The sequence below is a fragment of the Camelus dromedarius genome, chromosome 6, assembly GCF_036321535.1.
Source record: "Camelus dromedarius isolate mCamDro1 chromosome 6, mCamDro1.pat, whole genome shotgun sequence".
NCBI classification, from domain to species: Eukaryota; Metazoa; Chordata; class Mammalia; order Artiodactyla; family Camelidae; genus Camelus; species Camelus dromedarius.
Window position 1 is genome coordinate 16,585,199 of NC_087441.1, and position 24,424 is coordinate 16,609,622.

Sequence of the window (24,424 nt, forward strand, 5' to 3'; positions counted from 1 at the left end):
GTGCTCCTCTGGAGAATTAAGCCATCCGCCTCTCTTGGTCTTTACTATCCCCCTCTGATCTTACATGGGAAGGGGGAAGTTAGGAATAAATCTCAGAAATTATGACAAGTGAGCATTATTTCTTTTTCTCCACTTTTCAACTTCTGTCTGCCGTTCCATTTTTTTAAACTGAGGTATAGTCAGTTTACAACTGTTCCATTTTTAAAAACTATCACTTGATGTGTTGTTTCAAAACATTTTTTCAAATTTTTATATTCATTTATAACCTGTGGAGATGATTAGAATTTAGGGGGTATACCTTTTCAGTGAAAATTTCAAGATTCTAAGTCAAAGTTTTAAGCAGCATCAATAGCAAACATGCTGTTAATTCACCTTGACTTTGTCTTTCCTCCCAGGTTTAATGAACCATTCTCTGGGAGTCAGTTATCTTTTTCTCAGGTTTTCGTTGTAATTCACTTCAATTCACTTGTCAAAGATTTTAGTTTATTTTCTACCCAACTACTGGAATAAGTGTCATTCCTCCTAATATTTTATTTTCTCTGCCTTTGTGATTTTCCTTTGTTGGCACTGAGTTTTATTTTGTGTATGTGTGGTTAATGAATTTTCCAGGTCAGTAATTTTGAAAATGTTGCATAGACTCTTGATTGCTCACAATCCAAACAACGCGAAAACTCAAAAGACCGTAACAATCCTAGGGTCCAGCATCACAAACGGTGGTCAGAGTGATGTTGCCGTGAGGTGCCTAATCCCGATGTCCCCATTATCGGTGATCCATAGTTAATTATTTCTTGAAATATTTTATGAATGGAAGTATGTATTCACAATGTTAGGAAAAAACCAAAAAAACTCCACAATAACTATATACATATATATGTTATATTTACTCTAGTTATACACTAATTGTAACTTCTTTTAATGGATCTACTCTGGATGCCAGCACAGCAAACCAAAACTTTCTTAGGCTGGTTTCCCATCTCACTGGCTCGGTTCCTCTGTCCTGATTTATTCCCAAACTTAGCTCAGACTTTTGATCTGGCCCCAGTGGATACATTATGTGATTTTCTGCCATCACCTCTGGCTCTAGAGTAACGGCACTCTCTTGGGCACAACATACGATGTTTTTCCACTGCCTCCAGCCACACCATTGTAACTCTGAGGCGCAGACTGGCCTCCTCCACTTCCCCTACTTGCCATTGTGCTATATCAAACCTCCAGACACTGCTAGAGCTGAGTTTGTCAGGACAGGGTGTCTAGGAAGAGGGTTAGATCTATGATGGATAGAATAACCCTCTGTTAACCTAAACTTCTCCAAGATTTATAGACTGTGATCAGAAAGTAAATTATCTCTTACACAATATAGATGTTAAGCTGGTCATTTGTACTATCTGTTGTTCAGTTGTGTCTGATTCCAAGTTCAGGCTTATCCCTTGCCCGGAGCCATCCACAGAAGATGCATTCTATTGACTTGCAACTTGTTGACCTGAATATAGGAATTGTTGAAGTGTAGGCTCAGGAATTTAGTCCTGCTCCAGGCTCAGAAACACATTCTCTTTCCTTCACCTAACTGCTTTTTTATTTAAGAATTTCAAAAGCTTAGCATAACTGAATTCTAAGCTGATGCCGAGATACTTTGTTTTGCCAACAAGAAAAAAGATCAAGTAAAGGAAGAATAATGTCCAGTGACTGAACCTGAAAAGAATGCAGACAGTATCTTTCACTTGTTTAGCATTTTACACTTTTAAAAGCATATTATCTGTATAATATTCACAACGATACCAACATATCACTGCTTTTATTTTAGAATAAGGAAATAAAGCTCAGAGAAGAGGAGTGACTTGTAAAGTGTCATATGGCTGATAAACAACAGAATAAAGATGAAAACTCAGTTTCTTGGACCCTCTGTCCAGAGTCCTTTCTTCTACCCACACTGCCTTTGTGAATAGCCCAAGTTACACAATGACTAAAAAACTAGGGTTATGGGGAACATGTGCTGCTTTGGCTTTATTTTTTTTAAAACATTTTTTATTGACTTATAATCATTTTACAATGTGTCAAATTCTAGTGTTCAGCACAATTTTTCAGTCATACATGGACATATACACACTCATTATCACATTTTTTTCCTCTGTGATTCCCTGTGCCATACAGTATAATCTTGTTTATCTATTCTACAGTTTTGATATCCCAGTCTATCCCTTCCACCCTCCACCCCCCTGACAACCACAAGTCTGTATTCTATGTTTATGAGTCTATTTCTTTCCTGTATTTATGCTTTGTTTGTTTGTTTTTGTTTTTGTTTTTTAGATTCCACATATGAGCGATCTCATATGGTATTTTTCTTTCTCCTTCTGGCTTACTTCACTTAGAATGACATTCTCCAGGAGCATCCACGTTGCTGCAAATGGCGTTATGTTGTCGGTTTTTATGGCTTAGTAGTATTCCATTGTATAAATATACCACATCTTTGTCTAGTCACTTGTTGATGGACATTTAGGCTGTTTCCATGTTTTGGCTATTGTAAATAGTGCTGCTATGAACATTGGGGTGCAGGTGTCATCTTGAAGTAGGGTTCCTTCTGGATATAAGCCCAGAAGTGGGATTCCTGGGTCATACGGTAAGTCTATTCCTAGTCTTTTGAGGAATCTCCACACTGTTTTCCATAGTGGCTGCACCAAACTGCATTCCCACCAGCAGTGTAGCAGGGTTCCCCTTTCTCCACAGCCTCTCCAGGATTTGTCATTTGTGGATTTTTGAATGACGGCCATTTTGACTGGTGTGATGTGATACCTCATTGTAGTTTTGATTTGCATTTCTCTGATAGTTAGTGATATTGAGCATTTTTTCATGTGCCTTTTGATCATTTGCATGTCTTCCTTGGAGAATTGCTTGTTTAGGTCTTCTGCCCATTTTTGGATTGGGTTGTTTATTTTTTTCTTATTGAGTCGTATGAGCTGCTTATATATTCTGGAGATCAAGCCTTTGTCGGTTTCATTTGCAAAAATTTTCTCCCATTCCGTAGGTTGTCTTTCTGTTTTACTCATGGTTTCCTTTGCTGTGCAGAAGCTTGTAAGTTTCATTAGGTCCCAATGGAACAGAATAGAGAGCCCAGAAATGAACCCACAAACTTTTGGTCAACTAATCTTCGACAAAGGAGGCAAGAATATACAATGGAATAAAGACAGTCTTTTCAGCAAATGGTGTTGGGAGAACTGGACAGCAGCATGTAAAACAATGAAGCTAGAACACTCCCTAACCCCATATACAAAAATCAACTCAAAATGGATCAAAGACTTAAACATAAGACAAGATACAATAAACCTCCTAGAGGAAAACATAGGCAAAACATTATCTGACATACATCTCAAAAATTTTCTCCTAGTAGAAATAAAAGCAAGAATAAACAAATGCTTTGGCTTTATGTTTAAAGATTAGTCCCTATCTCCTAGCAGATTTTTCCTATTCTCTTCAATATCCTTTTTCTTGTGAATTCTCCTTCTAGGCCAAATCTGACTGAGCTCTAAAATGTACTCAGTCTTCATCTGCTAAATTTTCTTCTCCTCATTAAAAATTTTCTTTAAAGTCCAATTACTATGGCTGTCCTATAGTCCATTCTTAATTTTCTTTTTGAATATCTTCATTCAGGAATTGAATTTTTATACTGTGCCCTGTCCTCTGTTAATACTCAAAACACATTACCTAATCTTTTTGAGAAAGTTTCAGGGCCTAAAACTGTAGCTAGTGCTGACTTTTTCCATCATGTAAGGTACTTCCTCACAAGGATTTGCGGGGTTTAGATTACTCAGCACATGAAAAACATTTAGAACAATGCCTTGCACATAGTACATGCTCAGTAAAAATTATTTTGTTATTGCTTGTATTGTTACCATTATTTGGCATACAATGGAGTATGAGAAGTGAGTCCTTCTCAGGTCAGACTGAGGAAAATTTAAAAAAACTGTATTCAATTCTAAATGACAATTATATGTTGTCCTTTTGACTTGTACCTCAAAAAAGTTAAAGCATTACCTTTATTTGGGTATTCATTTAAAATAAATATTATCATTGTTTACAAGGAATAAAAGAATTCTAGCCTAGTAAATTTCTATTTACAAGCTATTGTTTGCAAAACCTGTTCTGCCCCTGTAGTTACCGGTGGTGAAGATTGTTTGGTTGCAATTATAAACATGCTCATCCGACCAACATTCTGTGGCAGAAATATTGTAGTGCTGAACATGTTCTGGATTCTTTTCAGCCTTTTAAAATTTTTTAATCACGAAGGGTATTTGGATGAAAATAATTTCCTTGTTTTTCAGGAGTTCCTCTTTTCACGCAGTTTATTTCTCTCACCTAAAATAGAAATGTATTTTAAATTCCTAAAATATACACTTTTAAGCACATTGTCATTACACTTGAAAACAGGAAACTTAACAATAGAGGTAACAACACTCAAATTAACCCTGGAAAGAATGCATAATAAAACTGATGTAACTCAAAGTTTATTTCTATCCAATAAGCCACGATATGGGGTGATTTTATATACACTCATAACTGATATAATTCAATTTAGCAATTACTATTATTAAGTGGAGGCATTGTATCAGTAGTAGTAATCGAAATGGCTTCCCGTTGAAAGTTTCAATTAGAAAGCCCCACTCTCTACCTCTAAGATCCAGCGTATTGTCTCTCCCCAAGAAAACTGACACAGTTCTTTTATCAGATTATCCCATCCCTTTTTACAAACCATTCAAGGCTGTTTCTTTCATGTGGAAAGTTCTTCCATTCTCAGAAATCCAGACTCAACACTCTACACACTGATGAAGTTTTGTGTCCTTGACAAAGCTTTTCTTAGTAGTTTGAAAGGGAGGTGGCTGTTTCTATTTTATTTTGTCTCCAACTGCAACCCTTTGAGTTCACCATTCCTCAAATTGTTGCAGCGTTACAGCTCAGTTGTGACAGCAACCTGGATCCAGGAAAGAGACCAAGCAGCACTCAGAAAGTTGGAGAACTCAGATTTATTATGCCAGCAAGCCCAGACAAGTTAATACTTCGAGCTCTAGACTCTGTCTGTAGGTTTACACAGGCCTTTTATAGGCTGCCAGTTTTACACTTTGCAACATCGTATGCAAATAAAGTATAACAGAAGTTGACCAACCAGGAACAAGCTTTGTAGAAATAGAGCAATCAGGAGTGAGCTCCACACAAATGAAGTACTACAAATGGACCAATCAGAAGTTAGGGAAGTGGACCAATCAGAAGTGAGAGTAATAACCAATCAGGAGTGAAGGAAATAACCAATCAGAAGTGAGCTCAGGGAACCAATAGAATTCTAGGTGTAAGTTAGCCACTTTAGAGGCAAAAAGTGAGATAGAGCCTGTGGGCCAGGGAACTGGACGGTGCTGGGAGGAGAGCAGCGGCCCTACCTAGAGATCCTGCCAGTTTTTTTTATGGGGCTTCCCACCTCAAAACTACATACTTTGATATTTATGTATTTGTTCAAATTTAATCACTTTGTTTCTGTTTGCTATTTTTACATTTGAAATTTTGTTCTCCAAAATCTCTTGGATGATGGACAGTGTTAAATGATTTTTATGGAATGCTTTCCAGAGAGCTTCATTCAGTTATATTATTAATAATAAATGTATTTTTGATGCTAATATAGCAAGATAGCTAGTGATTTATTTTTTCTTTCCTGGATGTTTTTAAATGCTCAGTCTGCGCACTCAGCTTCATTTATGTCCTTTGCATGTATGGAGACACTAGCTAAGCACCACCCTGATCAGGGAGAAGACATATGCTTTACTCTGCCAGCATTCTCCAGAACAGCAGCCCAACAGCAAAGAAATAATGACTTAGAAAAGAGGAAACTGTTCATCTTGGTTCAAGCCAGCATTAGTCTTTCCCTGATCGCGGGCTGAAGGTCGTCTCTAAGCTGACAGGACCACTTCCTTCCGCACATTGCATAGTCCTCTGATGTTTGTCCACATAGCAAATAAAGGGGAGCTATGGATCCTGAAGCATGGATTCGTCTATCAGTGAAAAGGAAATGATCCAAATATCCAGTTGTCATCAGAACATTTCCATGTGGATGTCACACAGGCACTCACAATTCAACACGCTCATCTCTTCCCTGGAACGTGATCCCTTTCTTATGTTCTCCTCCTCAGAAAAGACTATCATTATCCACCCAGTGACCAGGCCAGTTAGCCGAGACAGTCATTTGAGAGTTTGTCTTCTCTTTCACCACCACGTTCAATTAGATGCCAACTCCCAGGACTCCACCTTCTCCATAGCTCTGTGTCTGTTTCCTCCTCTCCTCTCCTGATTCCTCCCCATCACAACACTCACCATATTTTGGATCTTCATTATTTTCCCTTAGATTATTGCAATGTTGAGTTCACTGGCTTCCTGTCTTTTTTGGAACCCCTCCTTACTACCCAAAGATTAATTTTCCAAAATAAAAATCTAATCATGTCGTGTCCTTATTTAAAGCTCTTCATGTCTCTTCACTCCCTGCCTCCAGTATAAAATTTTCATTCTCTATAGCCTCACCATCTGGGCCCTGCCTAATTCTCCAGTGTGTCTTTTGTCATTATCCACCTTGCATTTTGCTTTCCGGAAACATGGAACACTATCTTCTCTTCCCCAATCCTGCTTTTGCTCATGCTTGGAACATGCCCTCCATCTTTTCATTCTGTTAATCTCAAGCCCTACATCATTTGGTCTGTGAAGCCTCCATCACTGCCACCAAGAAAATGGGTACCTCGTCACATAGTCCCCACAGTCTATTCTTCTTGATGTTTTGTAACTTTGTATAAGACTGCCGAGCAATTCCAAATTATAACATTCATTTCCTAATCAGCTATGTGGATGGTCCCCTGGAGTTAATGCAGTATACAGCACGTATTTTCAGGAGAGGGTGGCCCTGACCACATATTTTCCTCTCTGCTAGACTATGCACTCTCTTAAAGGGCAAGAATTTTCTTTTAATTGTTTTTATCTCTACTAGCTTGTTATGTCATCTGTGCATTCACGTACATGCACGTGTGAACATACACACCTACATGCACATTCACCTAAAAAATAATTCTGCTTCTTCCTTGGAAATGTAGGCATAAAATATAAAGACACATATTAAAATTTAAATTCAAGTAAATACAATTGGATTAAATCAATTCAAATTAAATAAATCCAATTAAATCTCCATAAATATGGAATGATTAGAGCATTATGTTAGATTTTCTTTCTTTTTTCTTTCTTTTTTAAATTTTATTTTTTACTTAAAACTTTATTTTTAGAACAGTTTTAGGTTCACAGCAAAATTAAGTGAAAAGTACAAAGAGTGCCCATATATTCTCTGTCTCCACACATATACAATTTCTTCCATCAACATTAGAGTGGTACATTTGTTACGATTGATGAACTCACATTGGCGCATCATTATGTCCCAGAATCCATAGTTTACATTAAGGGTTCACTCTTGATGATGTACCTTCTGTGGGTTTTGACAAATGTGAAATGCCATGTACTCACCATTATGGAATTGTACAGAGTAGTTTCAGTGCCCTGTTTTTGTTTCTTTTTAATTTCTGAATTCAAAGCTTATTACTTTTGATTTTCCCCTCTGAATGTTCTTTTTTTTATGTTCCATTATAAATAGTACTTTATTTTTATGTCTAATATCTTACCAATTTTCAGGCAATAAGGGGATCCCTACTTCTATTAGATTTTTTTCCCCTGAATTTTCTTATAAACAGTGGATACACTGTACTTTTCTTGCCTTTTTTTTTTTTTTTTGCTATCCCTTATTTAGAAGATGACACCAGTGTTGTCACTGGAAACCTATGTGAGGGTGGTGGTGAGGTTGACAGTTCTCCCATACTTACCCTCTCCTTTGATCTCACCAGATCTCTTCCTTCCAGAGCCTACAACTGGTTGGGACTCTCTCTCCACTTCCTGGTTTATTTGATGAATGTCTCCTGGGTTTCTTGGGTTTACTCATCTATTATTTTCCTTCTTATCTTTTCAAAAGCTACAGTGAATCTTTTTAGCACTGTCTATTGGCTTTTTAAAATTATAAAAATAGTGGTGAGTAACATTAGAAAGCTTTGAAAATAAAGATAAGGTGCACAAATGTAAACCTCAGTAACCTGCAATACTCAGTGATAAACATGTTAGCATTTTGATTTATTTCCTTCTAGTCTTTTTCCTATGTGTGTGTGTATACACCCACTTATATGCTAAATATATGGTGTATCATACTGTCTAAATAATTTTGTATTCTACTCTTTTTAATGAAACATTATATAGTATTCACTTTCTTATGATCATTAATATTTTCTGAAAATAAGTTATAATACTCCATTGTACCTACCATGATTCATTTAACGAATTTCTATTATTGAACATTTAAGATGTTTTATATATATTTTAGCCAGTATGAATAACATTTTTGGACACTCCTCCATAAGAGGATAGCTATACTGACTCTATGTAGCATTTCTTCTACCTACCATGCCTGAGCAAAGTCTCTCTTAGAAAATGTGTGTCTTTATGTCATTCACATCACAGTGGAGAGAAGAGAGAGAGAGAGCTATCTTTGGTGGTATTGCAGGGTTCAAGTGCCAGCTTGAGTTCTTACAGGCTGTGTGAACTTGGGAAAGTTACTCAACATCTCTTTGCTTTAGTTTCTTTATTTCTAAAACTAGGATAATAGTATTTTATGTATAGGGTTCTTGTTAGGAATATAACTCTACTAGATATATAACTGGTATCTTTCAAAATTCATCTAGTGACTGCTGAAGTTGAATTATAACTCTAAGTCTAGAGCACTCTGCTGAGAACTCTCTTCTTAGCATTCAATGTTAGCTATGGCAGATAAAACCTAAGGATGAAACTGCCCCAGATGTGACACCTATGGCATATTTTTAGATTACTTGAGATCACACTTAGTATCCAAAAACGTAGTCTTTTAGATCTAACTTTGTGTTTTCCTTTGTCTTTGAAATTCTGTTATTGAAAGCTGACTACCTGGTGATTGCTGGAATGTGATATGATTTCCCCAGTGCATGATAAAACATAAGGCATATTGAACAACACGGTTAATGTAAACAAGAGACTTTATACACTTTTCCACTTCTTTTCTTTGTAAATTGCAGATGGAATCTTCTAGATTGCATTGAAAAAATTGATTAGATTCAGGAAATGATCTCTTGCTAATTACTTGGGTCAGATTCAGAAGTTCATCTTCTTAGCTTCTAATTTTAATATAATTCCTTGCTTACATAAAAATTGCAAAAACATTTCAAAGAACTCTATTATATCCTCTAGGCAGATTCAGCATTCCTTAACATTTTACCCTATTTGCTTTAGCATTTGTTCTTTCCTTCTGTCTGTAATAAGGAAGAACAAATCTGACTCCATATTGGATGTTTCTTTTACTTTAACCTTTGTATTCTATTGCTTTTGCTACAAGTTAATCATTAAAAAGAGTTGGCTATAGCTTAAAGTATACATAATGGCCCATCACCAGGAGCCCTGCCTCCCATGCCTGAGCATAAAGCTAGAAGATGAATGATGGTCTAATATTAGTAAGATAAAATTTCACAGTAATGCATACAGTATAGTTCCAAAAAACTAAGTTCATGAGAAAAGAGGGAGGAGACCTTGCTCAACAGCAGTTAATATGAAGACGTCAAGCTCTATTTGACCACAATATCAATATGCAGGAACACTATATATGTATATATATACACACACACACACACACACACACACACACATACACACATATATGAGTTCATACTCATGTCTCCAATTCCAATTCAACACCACAATGGTCACAAAATATTTAAAGAGTAGAAATAGATGGGACAAGATATTAGTTGCATGTGAGGGGAAAGGAGGGGAAGAATTCACGGTAACTGTAAGTTGTAAATGCTAGCATGGCGCTCCCAACAGTTCAGTGTAAAGCGTTCTGTGCACCAACATTTTTTTGTTGTGTGTGTCAAACCTACTACTAAGGCCTAAGATTGCATTCCTTTTTTAGCAGCCGTATCACAGTGTTCCTGCATATTGATGTTGTGGTCAAACAGAGCTTGAGGTCTTCATATTAACTGTTTTGAGCAAGGTCTCCTCCCTCTTTTGAACTTAGTTTTTCGGAACTATACTGTATGCATTCCTGTGAAATTTTATCTTATTAATATTAGACCGTCCTTCATCCCCTTCAACCCCCTTTAACCCCGGTTTAGCTAACATATTAATTGTCCTACACATTATCTGTTATACAAAGGTTTTATAAAATGCTCTCTGTGTGCCTTGGATGATCTTCTCTGCAGACAAAGCAGAAGGCTGAGACTACAGCATGCTCGTGGTGGTGATGTGCTCACCATGGAATTGTAACTGGAAATGGGGTCATTTCTTACCATGATGTTTTATGTTATGAAATAGATTATCAAGAGTCAGGTTACCAAATGCTACAAAAAGGAGTGAGGATAAGATAAGAAATATGATTCAAAATTTACAGAAAGAGAAGGAAATTTCCTTGATGGCTGTCATGTAGCCTGAAAAGGACTATTAATATGTCCATCCCATTCTTGACCTTCTTCTCTTCTTACTTTAAACATTCTTCCAAGGTAATCTAATTCACTTCCATGGCTCTAAACTCTCCATCTACTCTTCTTAGCTGTTCCTTCTTCCATAATAATAGAATTTTAGCTGCTTTGTGACAAGTAAGCTAGAGATTGCATTTCCTAGCCCTGTTGCAGTAGGTGTGGACATGTGGTGGTTCTAGCATGGGGAATGTGATTAGAAGTGAGCTATGCAACTTCCTCCTCACTTGCCTAAGAGGAAATCTCTGGCCTTAAACTTCCACTCTTTTCTCCAAGCAGAGAGACTAGAAGAAACCACATGTTGAATACGGAAAAACTACTATCAGCCTGGGTCCCCGAATAATTGCATGAGGGAGAGCCACCTACCAGCTTGAAACACCCATCCTAGAATTTCATGTGGTGAGAAATACCTTCCAATGGTTTGAGCAATTACCTCTTTTTGCTTGCCTCTCTTGAGTACCCTACTTGTATATCCCGCTGTTCACTAGAGTATTTCCACCTTTGTGTCTCACAGATGTCTGAAATCTAATATATTTCTCTTCAAATTTACTTCTTCTTTCTGGTATTGTTGTCATCCCAGATGACCAATCCATTACACGTGGAGTTATTATTGGCTACTTCCTTTCCCTTTTGCTCATATCGAATTGGAACAACAACTTGGTTCTGAATCCTTTATTGCTTGCCTACCCTTTCTTCTTTATTCTCTTATCTGTTGTTTTAGATGAAGTCCAAGTCATCCCAGGCTGGGACTAATGCAGCAACCTAATAACCAATTTTTCTGTTTCAAATCTTGCTCCCCTCAAGTTCATTCTTGGCTATGGTTCTATTACTTACTAGCTCAATGATCTCATCTGGAAAATAGGGATACTAATAGTATCAACCTTATGGAGTTCTCTTGAAAATTAGCTGAGGTAATACATGCCATGCATTTAGCATGGTTCCTGAAATACAGCAGTAATTTAAAAAATTTTTCAAGAAAAATTAGCTGTTGTTAACATTATTATTAGTATTACCTTATCATAACTTTTCTAAAAATTCCTTGAAGAATTATTATTGCCTCTAGGATAAAATCACATCTCTTAGTGAGCCTGGCTAATGCTCTGTAATCTAGTCCCTATCAAACTCTTCAGATTGATCTCTTATCATTCTCCCCTTCAAACCCTGTGCTTTCTTTATTCATGTTGCAATATCTACAATTCTTTTAAGATGCCAAACCTTTTTATACTTCTTATTTTTGTGCATGTGGATTCCAGTGCTTTATACACACAACTTCATTGTCATTCCCTAACTCTTACTATCCATTCATCCTTCAAATCTCAGCTTGTATATTACCTCCTCTAGGAACTTTCCATGATGCTTCCTGGTCTAGTTTAAGTGCAGTTCCATGTACATTCATAACACCCTGTGTTCTCCTTTATTGTAGCAGCTAGGATAATGTTCTATAAATATTTATTACCAGTAGACATGTTTTAGGTGTTTGCTTGGCTATTCTCTTTGGGGGGCTTTCTGTCCTGACTTGGTGGGCTGTAGTGGCATTATTTATATATGAGTCTTCACCCTGTTTATCATATCTGATTGAAACATGCCCAAAGACTGGACTGAATATATTTGTTACAGCTACTAAAATTTTGAATTAAGAGGCAAAATTATGGCTGGTTAATATGGGTGCTAGACTTGTAAAACACGAAAATTTAGGGCCAGAGTCCATGCCTTAGAAAGGAAGAACCTAACAGATACAAAAACCACAGACAGACATGGAAAAACAGGGATAATGGGTAAGCAGAGAAAGTAGGTCTTCAGAGAGAATAGAATTGATGCTTAGAGAGAAATGGAACAGAACTTGACCAAGCAACAGAACAGCTGTCTGAAGAATTTGAGCTTGGATTCATTCATTCAGAATTCTCTGTAAATGACATTTACAGAAAGTCTCAGTAAATGGCAGAGAAAAGAACCATGTTCTCATAGTACTTTGACTTGATTTTTAACTATATGAATTTATAATAAATATAAAAACCCAAGTGACACCAATTAATAAAGTAACTCCATAGGAACTGTGATGCTGTTCTTACTTTTACACACATTCATTTTGAAAAATTAAAAATAACTGAAATTGATGTCACTTTTGACTAAGGTTTTCTTATGGTTATTCAGCCTAGAATGACAATGACCAAAAACTAGTGGCCATACACAAATCAGTTCTTTTTCCAGACAGCATGGAATAACAAAAGCAAGTAGCTGTAAAGGTGTTTTGTTTTTTGAATGCTGTTCTTTGACAAACTATAAATGAGACAAATTATAAAGAATTAGTCTTCTGAAGGTCAGTCTTACAAATTTTTTGAGGACTCAAATCCAATATTCCAGGAAATTTTTTTGTGATTGTTTATGATGTGGTTAGAAATTTATTGCATCTCTTCTTTGTATTTCCATATCGTTTTTCTTTCAGCTAAATTTTGTATTCCATATGAAGTTGTTTATTTCTGGAAAAATTATCAAATTCATAAAAGTCGTGAGCTATAAAGACTGAATGACCAGAAAGTTAAGTGTTATTTGAGGGACATTCTACTAGAAAAACATCGGACGAGTCATCAGAAGGTTCTAGGCAAAACTCTGCCATCATTTAACTATATAAACTTGGGTAGTTTCGTTGACTGGAGTTCCCCTCCCTTCAGTTATCTCGGCTTTAAAGTAAGGATCATGATCTCTCTTCTACTTACCTTGGAGTTGGTAATCAAAAGTTCACTTTGAAAATGTTAAATTTCAAGTTTATAGGTAACAAAAACAACAAAGGGTTTATAGACAACAAGATCTTATTAATATTCTGCAACAGAGGAGTACTGGCTAGGATTGAGTGGAATGACTTAATGACTTCTCAGTCCAAAGATACTACATTGCTCGTCACTAATTTTGTCTGCATAAGAAATGATGCTTCATGTTCCCAGAAAGATACAAATATCTACATTTGGACCCTAAGAGAGACATATTAAATTATTTATCTGCAATATGGTAGCATGTATTTATGTATATTCACCTAGGTAATGTTTTTAGCAAAAGCAAAAGAATTGCAACCAAATGTAAAAGGATAATAAAATATTTACCAAAAAGGAAAGAAAGATGCTTCCAATCATTTGCTACTGTTATTAAGGGAACAGGCTCTTAGTTTTCTTAACTATGAAATGAGATTTAATAATTATACAAGCAAATAGGATTGTAAAGAATTTAGCACAATTCCTGGCACAAAATCAGGGCCCACAGAATGTTAAATGTAGAAGTAAACATTAACTTTGATCTTTGATCCGGAAAGAACTCTGGGGAAAGAGATAACTGATAGGAAGTGTGAAGCTGACCAGGTGCAGAAATGTGGTCCCAGGTGTACAGTTTCCCAGCAATCATATAACACTCCACATACGGAAGGATCTGGTTCCTTGCATTTGTCTCCTGGTAGGTGGGTTATTATTGATCTTAATTCCTCTAAATGTCAGCCAATCAGATGGAACTTCTCTGCCCATCATTTCCCAATAAAATTTTAGATGTAAGCATTTTTAAATTAAGGTTTTACTGAATCACTGTAGAACCAATCCAGTACAAATCGAGGAAATGTTTACCCAGCCCTACCTAGTTTATTTAAGATCTTTTCGCAAATATTTGCAGAAAGTCATGATTGAAACTCAACCTATGTCCTAATATAATGGTGAATAAAATATAGGACAATATTGGATATGGCTATATATAGATTTATATGACAATGTGTAAGAACTGCATGGAAGAAGTGATGAAAACTTTGTGCATAATAAACACTAGAGTTACTCCTTTTCTTAAATGGACTGGTGGCAGTAGTTCAGAAGGATAATTTTAACTTTCTTCACTTTTCTAGACCATTGTTAAATTTATTTTGACTGTTGTTCTGCATACACTCATTGCCTGTAAGATGTAAATATCCTGGGTAGTAGAGTGTTGAGTATCTAGTTGACTAAAAGGAATAGCTGTCATTGAGAAAACAGCTCCAGTTTAACGGGGCAATAATAGTAATGAACTACCCATACTGGAAATGTAATAAGCAGAGATATTTTACCACAATAAGAATACAAAAACAATGTCATATTCATTTTCAGAAAACGAGGAGAACTAGCTCCTTTTTAATGAAATATTGGGCATGGATCCTTGGGGATTTACCAATCATTACTGTTTTAAATTAAGACAGGTTTTTTCTTTTTTTGGTCTTAAAATAGAATCTCAGAAAAAAAGCCCCAATTCACCCACATAGTACATAGAGTGCCAGGTTTGTTCTGAATAATGCTCATGGAAAATAGTGGTTGTATTACATTTGAGAAACACTGAGAATTTTGAAATTGTTATGAAAGGAAAAGCAATTAATGTTGTAAGTTGTGCATCTCTAATTTTAATACACTTCTAGAAGCTTATAGACTCAGTTCTATTGTAATATATTAATCTTTTAATAATTTTAATCAACTTGGCAAAAGTATTTTAATCAATTGGCAATATTAGGCTTGGCCTCTGGCCGCTGTATATTCAGTTGCACATTTGTAAATCACTTCTTTCTTTGAGTGTTGGTTCTTCATTGTTAAATAGAGAGTGAGGTGGTGTGTGGAGTCCATTATTTCCACGGTGCCTTCCCATCTTATGTGAGTCTGTTCTTCTGCACTTCTGCTTTTCTTGGCTCCTGGGCTGTGTTTTATATGAGCATAAGGCCACTGCCTAGCAGCACTTGACAAGATTGGAATGGAAGTAGATGTCCTCGGTCTTAAAAAATTCAACCAACATTATTTTTGAGAACTCACAACTGTCTTCTCCTGCCTTGAGAAGAAAGAATTTGATAGAATGAAAGCATGGTGGGCCTGACAACTTAAATTTATTTGTAGGAATACAGGAAATAAAAAAGGAAGTTGTGGAATTGTCAGGTAGTTAGATAATTGGGGGCAATGGGCAGATAAGTGGAGGAGAGGGAGGAGGATCTGGAAGATGGTGTTATGCCCGCCTCCGGCATAAAGGGTCTTTACCTCCTCTAAATGAGTGCCAGGGAGAAACCGGTCAGCACTCGACAGTCATGACTATGAACTGAGAAAAGACTTAACTGGACACAACCCAGTGTTCATTGTATTATAATTAACATTGTGGTTTAGGCACTCCCTGCCCCAGGTTCTTCTGTGTCCACGGGGGGTAAGGACACGCGCAAAGGGGCCAAACGTGACTAAGCATTCCAGGGACAAGAGCCATCAATCAATCCAGAGACCAGTTCTAAGTGAGGACAGAGAGAGAGAGGAGGCAAAAACTGCCACTTTTCCTCCCTTGGATGGGCCTGCCTCCCATTTTGGGGGGTGTACTTTTCCTTTTTAAAAGAAATCTTTTAAAATCTTTCGGTACACAGTGCACAGTCTCCTGACTGGAAACTTATTTTTCGGGTATGACAAGAGCTGGTGTCTTTACCTTTTGAGGTAACAGAATCCTTAAACGGCAGAGTGTATCTTGAATTTCACTGGTGAGCAAGTATGCTTGTGCCACAGAAAATAGTGTCACCATGTACTGCTCACAAACATACGATTATTTCTGTAAAATAGATGTCGTGTGACCTTCTATTTTCTCTATTTCTAGACATTCAAAACCTTTAGGGTACCTTTTAAAAAATTAAAACCTTTAGAATCATTGAATGTGAAAACAATCTTGGGTGAAATCGCGTGGTAACTTATATCTAGCTCAAGCACTTGTCAGTATGTTTCATGCTTCAGCAACCTGTAAAAGAGGAAAATAAAGGTCCTTTGATTTTTCTGACTTTCAATCCTGGAACAGGATGTCCCTGACTTTAAAATGGAAGATCTCCAGAAAAGGGAAAAATGAAAAGATAGCTTAACATATTATTAACTGCTAGTATTTTTAGTGTTTCAAAAATTTGCTTGTATATTCCTTTCATTGAAATATGCAGTTATGACATTTCCACGAAGTGATGGCATCTGGTGTTAAGGACAAAATAGTGGGACTTTACCACAAGCAGCCTGATTCTTGCACCTGCCCCGTCTGAGGAAGAAAGCTTTCTGAGGCCACTTAAGGAATCAGTAGCTGTCTAATGTGACACAGCCATGTAAAATTTTGCTCTTTTTCAACAATGGTATGATTTGTGAATAATAAATAATAGCAAATAATTAGACAGCACTCACTTACTAAGTACTGTGTGTGTGTATTCATGTAACTGTCATGACAACTGTAATTATTTTCATTTTACAGATGAGAAACTGAAGAAGAAAGGAAGAAACTACATCCCTTGCCCAAGGTTACATCGCTGGTAAGTGAAAGAGCCCAGGCAAATGGGACCCAGAGCTTCCGACCTCAGCTAGCATGCACCACCACCTCTCCACCCCAAACGCGTTGTCCTCCCGAGTAGCCATCCTGGGAGGCTGTGCAATTCCATCTATGCTGGCATTTCTGAAAACATTCCTGTGCTTTCTTTAGTGTGATCGAGGGCTGATATACTAGAAGCCAGTCCAAACAGAGAGCGAAATAACCCCCAGCAGCTCAGTCTGGCAGTGTGAAAAGGAACTGAGCTGTCCCTTTAGCTAGACACAGCCCACAGACATGATTGGTTTGGCCTGTATTTGGCCTGGAAAGTGTTTTACATTTTAATTAGTTACTAAAATAAACACAATGAAATTTAAAAGCCTTATACACAAATCTGAATTTCTGGTCTCTCTTAGAGAATTGGAGCCTCAACATTGGGCTTGAATCCCCAGTTTCTCACAATCCCCATCATCTGTGTCCCCCAGAAACTGGGGCTCAGGGTCACTTACCATTTCTCACATCACTTCATTTGTGTGTTTTACCCACCTGGCCCCTGTAGATACTTGATTTTTTGATGCTTGAAACAAAATCATTGTTTTCGAGGAGTAGTGGAATCAAAATAATTATTGAAGGTTGTGAAAAGAGAATTTCAGAGAGGAAACTTTAGGTTAGAAGGGCCGTTATTGCTAGGAATTAAAGGATTAAGGCAGAGCATTATTCTGAGCAAAAGAACTAAGGGTTAGATTAAAACCTCAGGACGCATAATTCTGGCCCGTCCCAGATATTCTACATGCTCTCAAGCAAGTTCCTCAATTTTCACGTAGAATAGCATATTTTCCAAATTCTAGGTACTATTCACACTATAAATTGACAAAAGGAAATATTTCCATGCCACGATCAATGTGTACTAGTCCAGAGAAGTTCGAAATGTTACTGGAATGGACAGAAGAAAGATTCCATAGCAATATCGCAAATCCCTCTCTCTCTAAAGATGAAATCATTGATCCTTCCGTAAAAAGGGTATATCAAACAGGGTAACCACAAGAACAGACACTAATTTGGTAATGTCTGCTAGATAAGACGTAAACAAATGTGTTTCCCTAATGTGCGGTTGATATTTTTATCAAGAACTCTCCCTTACAGAACTCTATAACCAAATCTGCTTTGGACCTAGTCTTTAAATTATTTGCCATTATCCATGATACATACAGACTCCTTTACGCTTTGTTTAACCTGCACTGGCAGGATTTACGTACCCATACTGAGATGGGAAGCCCCACGAAAAAGACGGCAGTACTCCCAGGCAGGGCCACTACCCTCCTGCCAACACCATTCCGTTCCCTGGCCCTGCAGCATTATTTCACTTTTTAAACTTTGAAACGGCTTACTTCTAGGAAAGCAGAACTTACCCCTAAGATTCTATTGGTTCCCTGAGCTAACTCCTGATTGGTCTATTTGTAGTGCTTCATTTGCATGGAGCTCACTCCTGATTGGTCCATTTCCCTCACTCCTGATTGGTCCATTTCTACAAAGCCTGTTCCTAATTAGTCACCTTTGTTATACTTTATTTGCATATGATGTTACAAAATGTTGCAAAGTCTAGACTGGTAGCCTATAAAAGGCTGTGTAAACCTACAGACGGTGTCCAGAGCTTGGAGTGTTAACTCCTCTGGGTCCTCTGGGCCTTCTGGGCCCACTGGCGTAATAAACCTGAGTTCTCCAACTCTGAGTGCTGCTTGGTCTCTCGCCCAGATCCAGGTTGCTGTCACAACTGAGCTGTAACACCGAGCTGTAACACTGAGCTGTAATACACTTTTCTGCAACAATACAACCAGACCGCCAGTTACTTAACTGTTAGTTCATCCATATATTCATTCGAAAGATATTTACCAAGTGCCTACTAAATGCCACGTTCTCAGCTTCATTGTTGTAATTTACAGCCTAGGACATGGTTGGAACAATGAGGTTATATTCAAAGTTATGATGGAGTTGGAGGAGCTCAATGCATTTATTGTTCTATTTCGTGGTTTGAGTGGGGTTACTGAGATTACTGAAGAAATATTTCCTCACATTTGAGTTCCAAAATTATTAGCAAATTACCAAGCATCCTAGATATATGTTGTCCTCTACGTCACTTGTGAGCCACACTAAGAGAACTGTCTCCAAAGCAGTTTGGTATCTGCATCATCAGTCAGCTGGCACCGTAGGGGAAGAGATGATGAGATTTTAAAGTACTCATTATTCTTTCTGAAAAATTGCCTGTTTGTTTTTCCCCTCCTCTCATTCCTTAAAGTCTGTCTCAGAGTCTTTGGTGTTCTCTTGTGATCTGTTTGGCAAATCCTTCAGCCCATGTAGCACACTTCATTTCCCTTTCTCCCAACTTTACCTTCACTTGGGCACATTAGAGGAATGTATTATATACATTAAGTATACACTGAGGCTTCCTTCATATAATATGTAGATGATGTCAGTGAAAAGGTTTGAGAGTATCTTTAATTATTTCATTTTAAGCTAGAAAGACATGTAATCTATGATTCTGTTTGGATCTCTTAATGTTCCAGAATTTCCATTCAGACAGAATCTTTAAGCAGTTATTTACAAGCCTGCTTCCTTTCCTTCCTAATGTTAATCCACAGTTAGCAGCATCCTGACCACTTGTGTCCTGAACTACCGCAACAGTTTCCATTTGAAACTACAGCCAGAAGCCCGTTAATGCCCTAATGAAAGCAATTTGTATCAACTAAGTCACAATGAAGACACAAGAGGGAAAAGGTTAACCTTGCCAAATGGGTATCTTATTGAATTAAATGAAAACTGCAGTTCACTCTTCCCTCAGAATCCTGGGTGAAATTTAGAGATACAAGCTGCGTTGGCCTGAAGTATTTTTGGATTTCGTTTTCTTTTCACTCTGTGTCTCAGCACATGCTTATTTGAAAACTCCTCTACCTTTATTTCACCATCAAGAAGTTTTCTCTCTGATTCTGAATACAGCAGGATGGAGTGCTTGAGGGATACGCGCGCGCGCACGTGTGTGTGTGTGTGTGTGTGTGTGTGTGTGTGTGTGTGTCTGGGGCTTGGGGCGGGGGGGGGGGGGCTGGCAGAGTCCCAAAGAAAGGAAATCAAGAGAGCTCTAAAGGTCTCTTTTTGTCAACTGTTCAACCAAAAAACACATGTTCTATTGAGTATTTTCCAAACTCCCAGACCATGCTATTCATCTAAAAGGTTCAGCTCCATTAAAGTCTATCGTGTTGGAATTCTTAGAGTGTGGAAATATATTTTTTGTAGGCCTTATTTTCTTTTCTCTGAGACAGAAGTGCAAATAATGCCCAGCTGATTATTATCACCTTCAGCATCCATGAGCACCTTGAAAAAGGATCTCATTTTATGCCTCAGAAATACAAGAATATAAAAAATATTCTGTTTTAAACCACTAGGAGCTTGCAGTTTATTTGAGGAACAGGTTAGGCATGTGTAAATATGCAGATAATTAAAGATATATTGGTAAGTGGTATAGACAATAATGATGTAGGAGAGGGTGAGATAGGAAGCTGACATGGAATGTTGCATGGAGAAATATTAGCAATTTAAATTTGCTCAAGGTTAATGCTCTACTGACCCGATACTAACCATATTAGAAAGAACAAGAACTTGGGGCAGAAAACATGTTTAATTTCTTTTCTCCCAATTTCTCTACTATGATCTGACTATTTTCTTGACCCAGACTACCTGGGTTTAATCCTCTTATCTGATGCTCTTTGTATTGCCCCAACTAATTGTTCTAGAACAAGGGTCAGTAATTTTTTTTTTTCTGTAAAGAGAATCAGATAGTAAATATTTTAGGCTTTGTAAGCCATGCAGTTTTTGTCACAACTGTCCAATTACACAGTTGTAGCATGAAAGCAACCATAGATAATATGTAAAAATTGAGAATGGTAAGATTCCAATAAAACATTTATGAACAGTAAAATTGGAAATTAATATAATTTTTGTGCATCATGAAATAGTATTCATCTTTGGATTTTTTTAAACTACTTATAAAATATAAACCATCCTTAGCTCCTGGGCTGTACAAAAATGGGTGGTCAACTGGATTTGGCCCATGGACCATAGATTTCTGACTTCTGCATGAGAAGCCTTTATCATTTCCTCACTCCAGCTCTATTCAGTTTCCTCATCTGTCTCACAGAAACTAGGTCCAGTTGCTATGTACAAGTAAAGTAACTTGTGATCTTCAAAGTATAAAGCTAAAGTTAATGTAATAATTGATTTGATAGTAAATAATTGACATAACTTAAGATCAAAGGAAGCCTCTGAGCATGTTGAGCATCAGAAACTGCTGTCCAGGGAAAAGTCAAGTAAGTAGAACATAGGGAGACTGAGTCAGAGTCTGTATAACTAATAGTCAAGCCTGGTTCTGTTGTGGGAGAATCGTTCTTGCCTCGCACAGGAAAGAATTCAAGAGCAAGTTTATTTAGAGAGATACACACTCCATAGACAGAATGGGGTCTATCTCGCTCAGAAGGGAAAATGGTTTAGGAGATACACACTCCATAGGCAGAATGTGGGCCATCTCAGAAAGGTGAGAGGGAGAGAGACCAAGAGGTGTGGGGGTATTTAGTTTAAAGTAAAAGCAGATACACACTCCATGTACAGAGTGTGGGCCATCTCACCAGGGAAGAGAGACAGAGAGACCAAGAGATGCAGAGTTGTTAGGTTTTATGGGCTTGGTAATTTTATACGGTAATGAGTAGGAGGATTATTCCAACTAATTTCCAGCAGGGGTGAGGATTTCCAGGAAATGCCTCCCACCCCCCTGCCTACTTTTTGACCTTTTATGGTCAGCCTAGGAACTGTGATGGCGCCTTTGGGAATGCCATGGGGCTCAAGGTCTACTGCAAGTCAAATCTTCCACCATCTTGGTTCTAACTAGTTTGTCCTGTCCTCAATTGCTGTGTCCTTCCTTCAGTGGTTGTGCCCAGCCCCCTTTCCTCCCACATCAGTTCCACTTCCTCCCTTGGAAAGGAGACCAGAGAATTCCTCTTTGCCAAAGAGATCAGCCAAAAGAAAATAATCAATGATACTGATATTTGTTGATTTCACAATAAAATTTCTTCACTGCTCTGTTATTTTGAAATATGGTGGCAAATACTAAAAGTAATGACTTTAAATAAAGAAAGTGGTTGCCAGAAGGGAGCAGGACTGGAAGATGGAGAGGGATGGACCAGAGAATATACTGATTTTATTTTAAGCCTTGTAATAATATTTGACTTTTAAATTCCTACATATATTTTTCAAAAATATAAAAATTTAATTAAAAAGAAAAAAAGCAGAGCCCTTTGGTGACTCTCAGTGCCTGCAAAACAAATCCAAACTACTGGGCATGCCACATAAGACACTAAACTTGGGCATAACCCACCTTTTTGGCTACACCATGATCACTAACCAGCACATACCAGGGAAAGAACTATTCTATCCAACTCACTTTTATATCCTTATATTCTTATATCTGTTTTTCTCTCTTGATTGTCCTTTCCTCATTCTCTGCCTGGTGAACTACTTACCTTTCAGGAAACACCAGCTTAAATGTTGCTTCTTCTCTGAACTTTTCACAGACCCTGTAGGAATCATTAATGGGTTCACTGTCTGTATACCCTCAGAACTTTTGACATGTTTACACCACAGCCCTTAGCACAGAGAATTACTTATTTATTGGAATCTCATTCTAGTCAGACTGTAAGTATCTCAAAGCAAAGATCAGGTCTGTTTAATCTTTATATCACCATTTTCTAGCACATAGTAGGTGCTTAGTTAATAATTATTGACTTAAAGATGGATTTGTCCACAGCCATGCATTATGAGGGAAGAAGCTACATGGTTAGTGACCAACTGGACTTACAATGTGAGGGCAGAGGCCAAAGATGACTCTTATTTTTATATGTTTAAATAGTTGGTAATAGGAGACCGATGGTACCACTGATAGAGGGAGAGGGAGGAGATTCTTTGATGGCAAATGTAACAAATTTGGTTTTATTTTTCCTGAGCTGCGGATTGACAGTGAGTTATCTCATAAATATTTCTTGTCAGAAGTTAGAGAAACTAGTTGAAGTTCAATAAAGAAACTAAGGTTAAAAAAGGATATTGTATTGTCATTACCATATTAGATCATCTGTGAATCCAAGATTTGACGAGATTTCTGAGGTAGACAGTTGCTTGAAATGGTAACTCTCAACTCCATATGTGCGATGGAATAATCTGGATAGGTTGTGAAAATGCACATTCCTCTGGCCCCACTCCTCGAGATTCTGACTCAGAAAGTCTGGGGAGGACCCCAGGAATCTGCATTTTGACAGACACCGTTTGATGATTCTTATGGAGAACCTCACATGTACACCTTGAGAAATTACTGGTATAACAGGAGAAGTAAAAGGCTGAAGAAATTACTTTGGGTGCAGTTTGGAAGGCTGGAGGAAGATCTGTATTCAATGACTGGGAGAGGAATAGATGGCTGCAACTTGGAAATGGCTTTGCTACTATCTGCAGAAAACACTGGAATTAGAATTTACTAGTTACTTTATCTGCCTTCAAAATGACTTCTTCTGATTCATGCTTTGAATTTTAAAATATCTTCATGTCACAGACCTCATAAACAGATTACGATAAGGATTGAGAAAATATCTGGGAACTCACTTTTCAACCTATGATGAGTTAGAATTCTACTGCTCTGAGTATCAGGCTGTTTTCTTCCACTTACCAAACGCTTTTGCAATAATAAAATCAATTATATTTTCAGATTTAACGTCCTTTTGTTAAGCAAATTATGTAAAAAGTCTTTATAGATATGAGCATTGTTTTTCACTATATACAACACCCTTTGGTGATGACTCATCCTTATGTGCAGAACTCAAAGAATCTATCACTCACTGCATAAATTACTGTTGATAAGTTTGCTCTGGAAATGAATAAAGCCTTCTGAACATTTTCCTTAAGCAGGCTAAATTCCATTTTTACTAGAGCCACAGCCAATTCTAAAAAGGAAACTTTAATGATAAAATAATAAACAATTATTTGTTAAATTATTTACTTAATTTAGTAAATTACAAATAAATACATATTAACCAAACATATGTTAGAGTTAAATTTGCCAACTGCTTCATTACCATAAATGATATTAAGCATGAAAGCTATCGTTGGAAGCTGCATGTGAAAATAGAGACTAACCAAATGAGAACAACCAAAGGTTATTTATTCGGAGCTTGTTATAGCAAAGGAATCAGCCACCGCTACTTGTGTTTGGCAGAGACTGAAAGACAGGCAGAGGAGCTGGAAAGCTTTATACTGAATAAAAGAGAAGGCTTCAGGTATGCCCTTATTGGAGGCTATTGGTACAGGAAAGCTGTAGATAGGCTAAGTCTGAGGGGGTCATCCTATGTGATTGGTTAGGGGAGCGTATTTGCTTTCTTTGGTTGGTCCTAAGTTGGAAGCCAGGACAAAAGTTTGGGAAGCTGTCAGTTATTAATCAGGTCTTGGCCATT

General features: G+C 37.3%; 1 long non-coding RNA gene across 3 annotated transcripts in view; it reads left to right on the top strand.

The window, feature by feature from the left end:
- Positions 1-24,424, top strand: part of LOC105092078 (uncharacterized) — a 330,628-nt gene that overhangs the window by 13,070 nt on the left and 293,134 nt on the right. For all 3 annotated transcript variants that reach the window (XR_010381220.1, XR_010381222.1, XR_010381221.1), the window contains exon 2: positions 16,842-16,899. This is a non-coding gene — a long non-coding RNA (uncharacterized LOC105092078). The remainder of the gene's footprint in view (positions 1-16,841; positions 16,900-24,424) is intronic.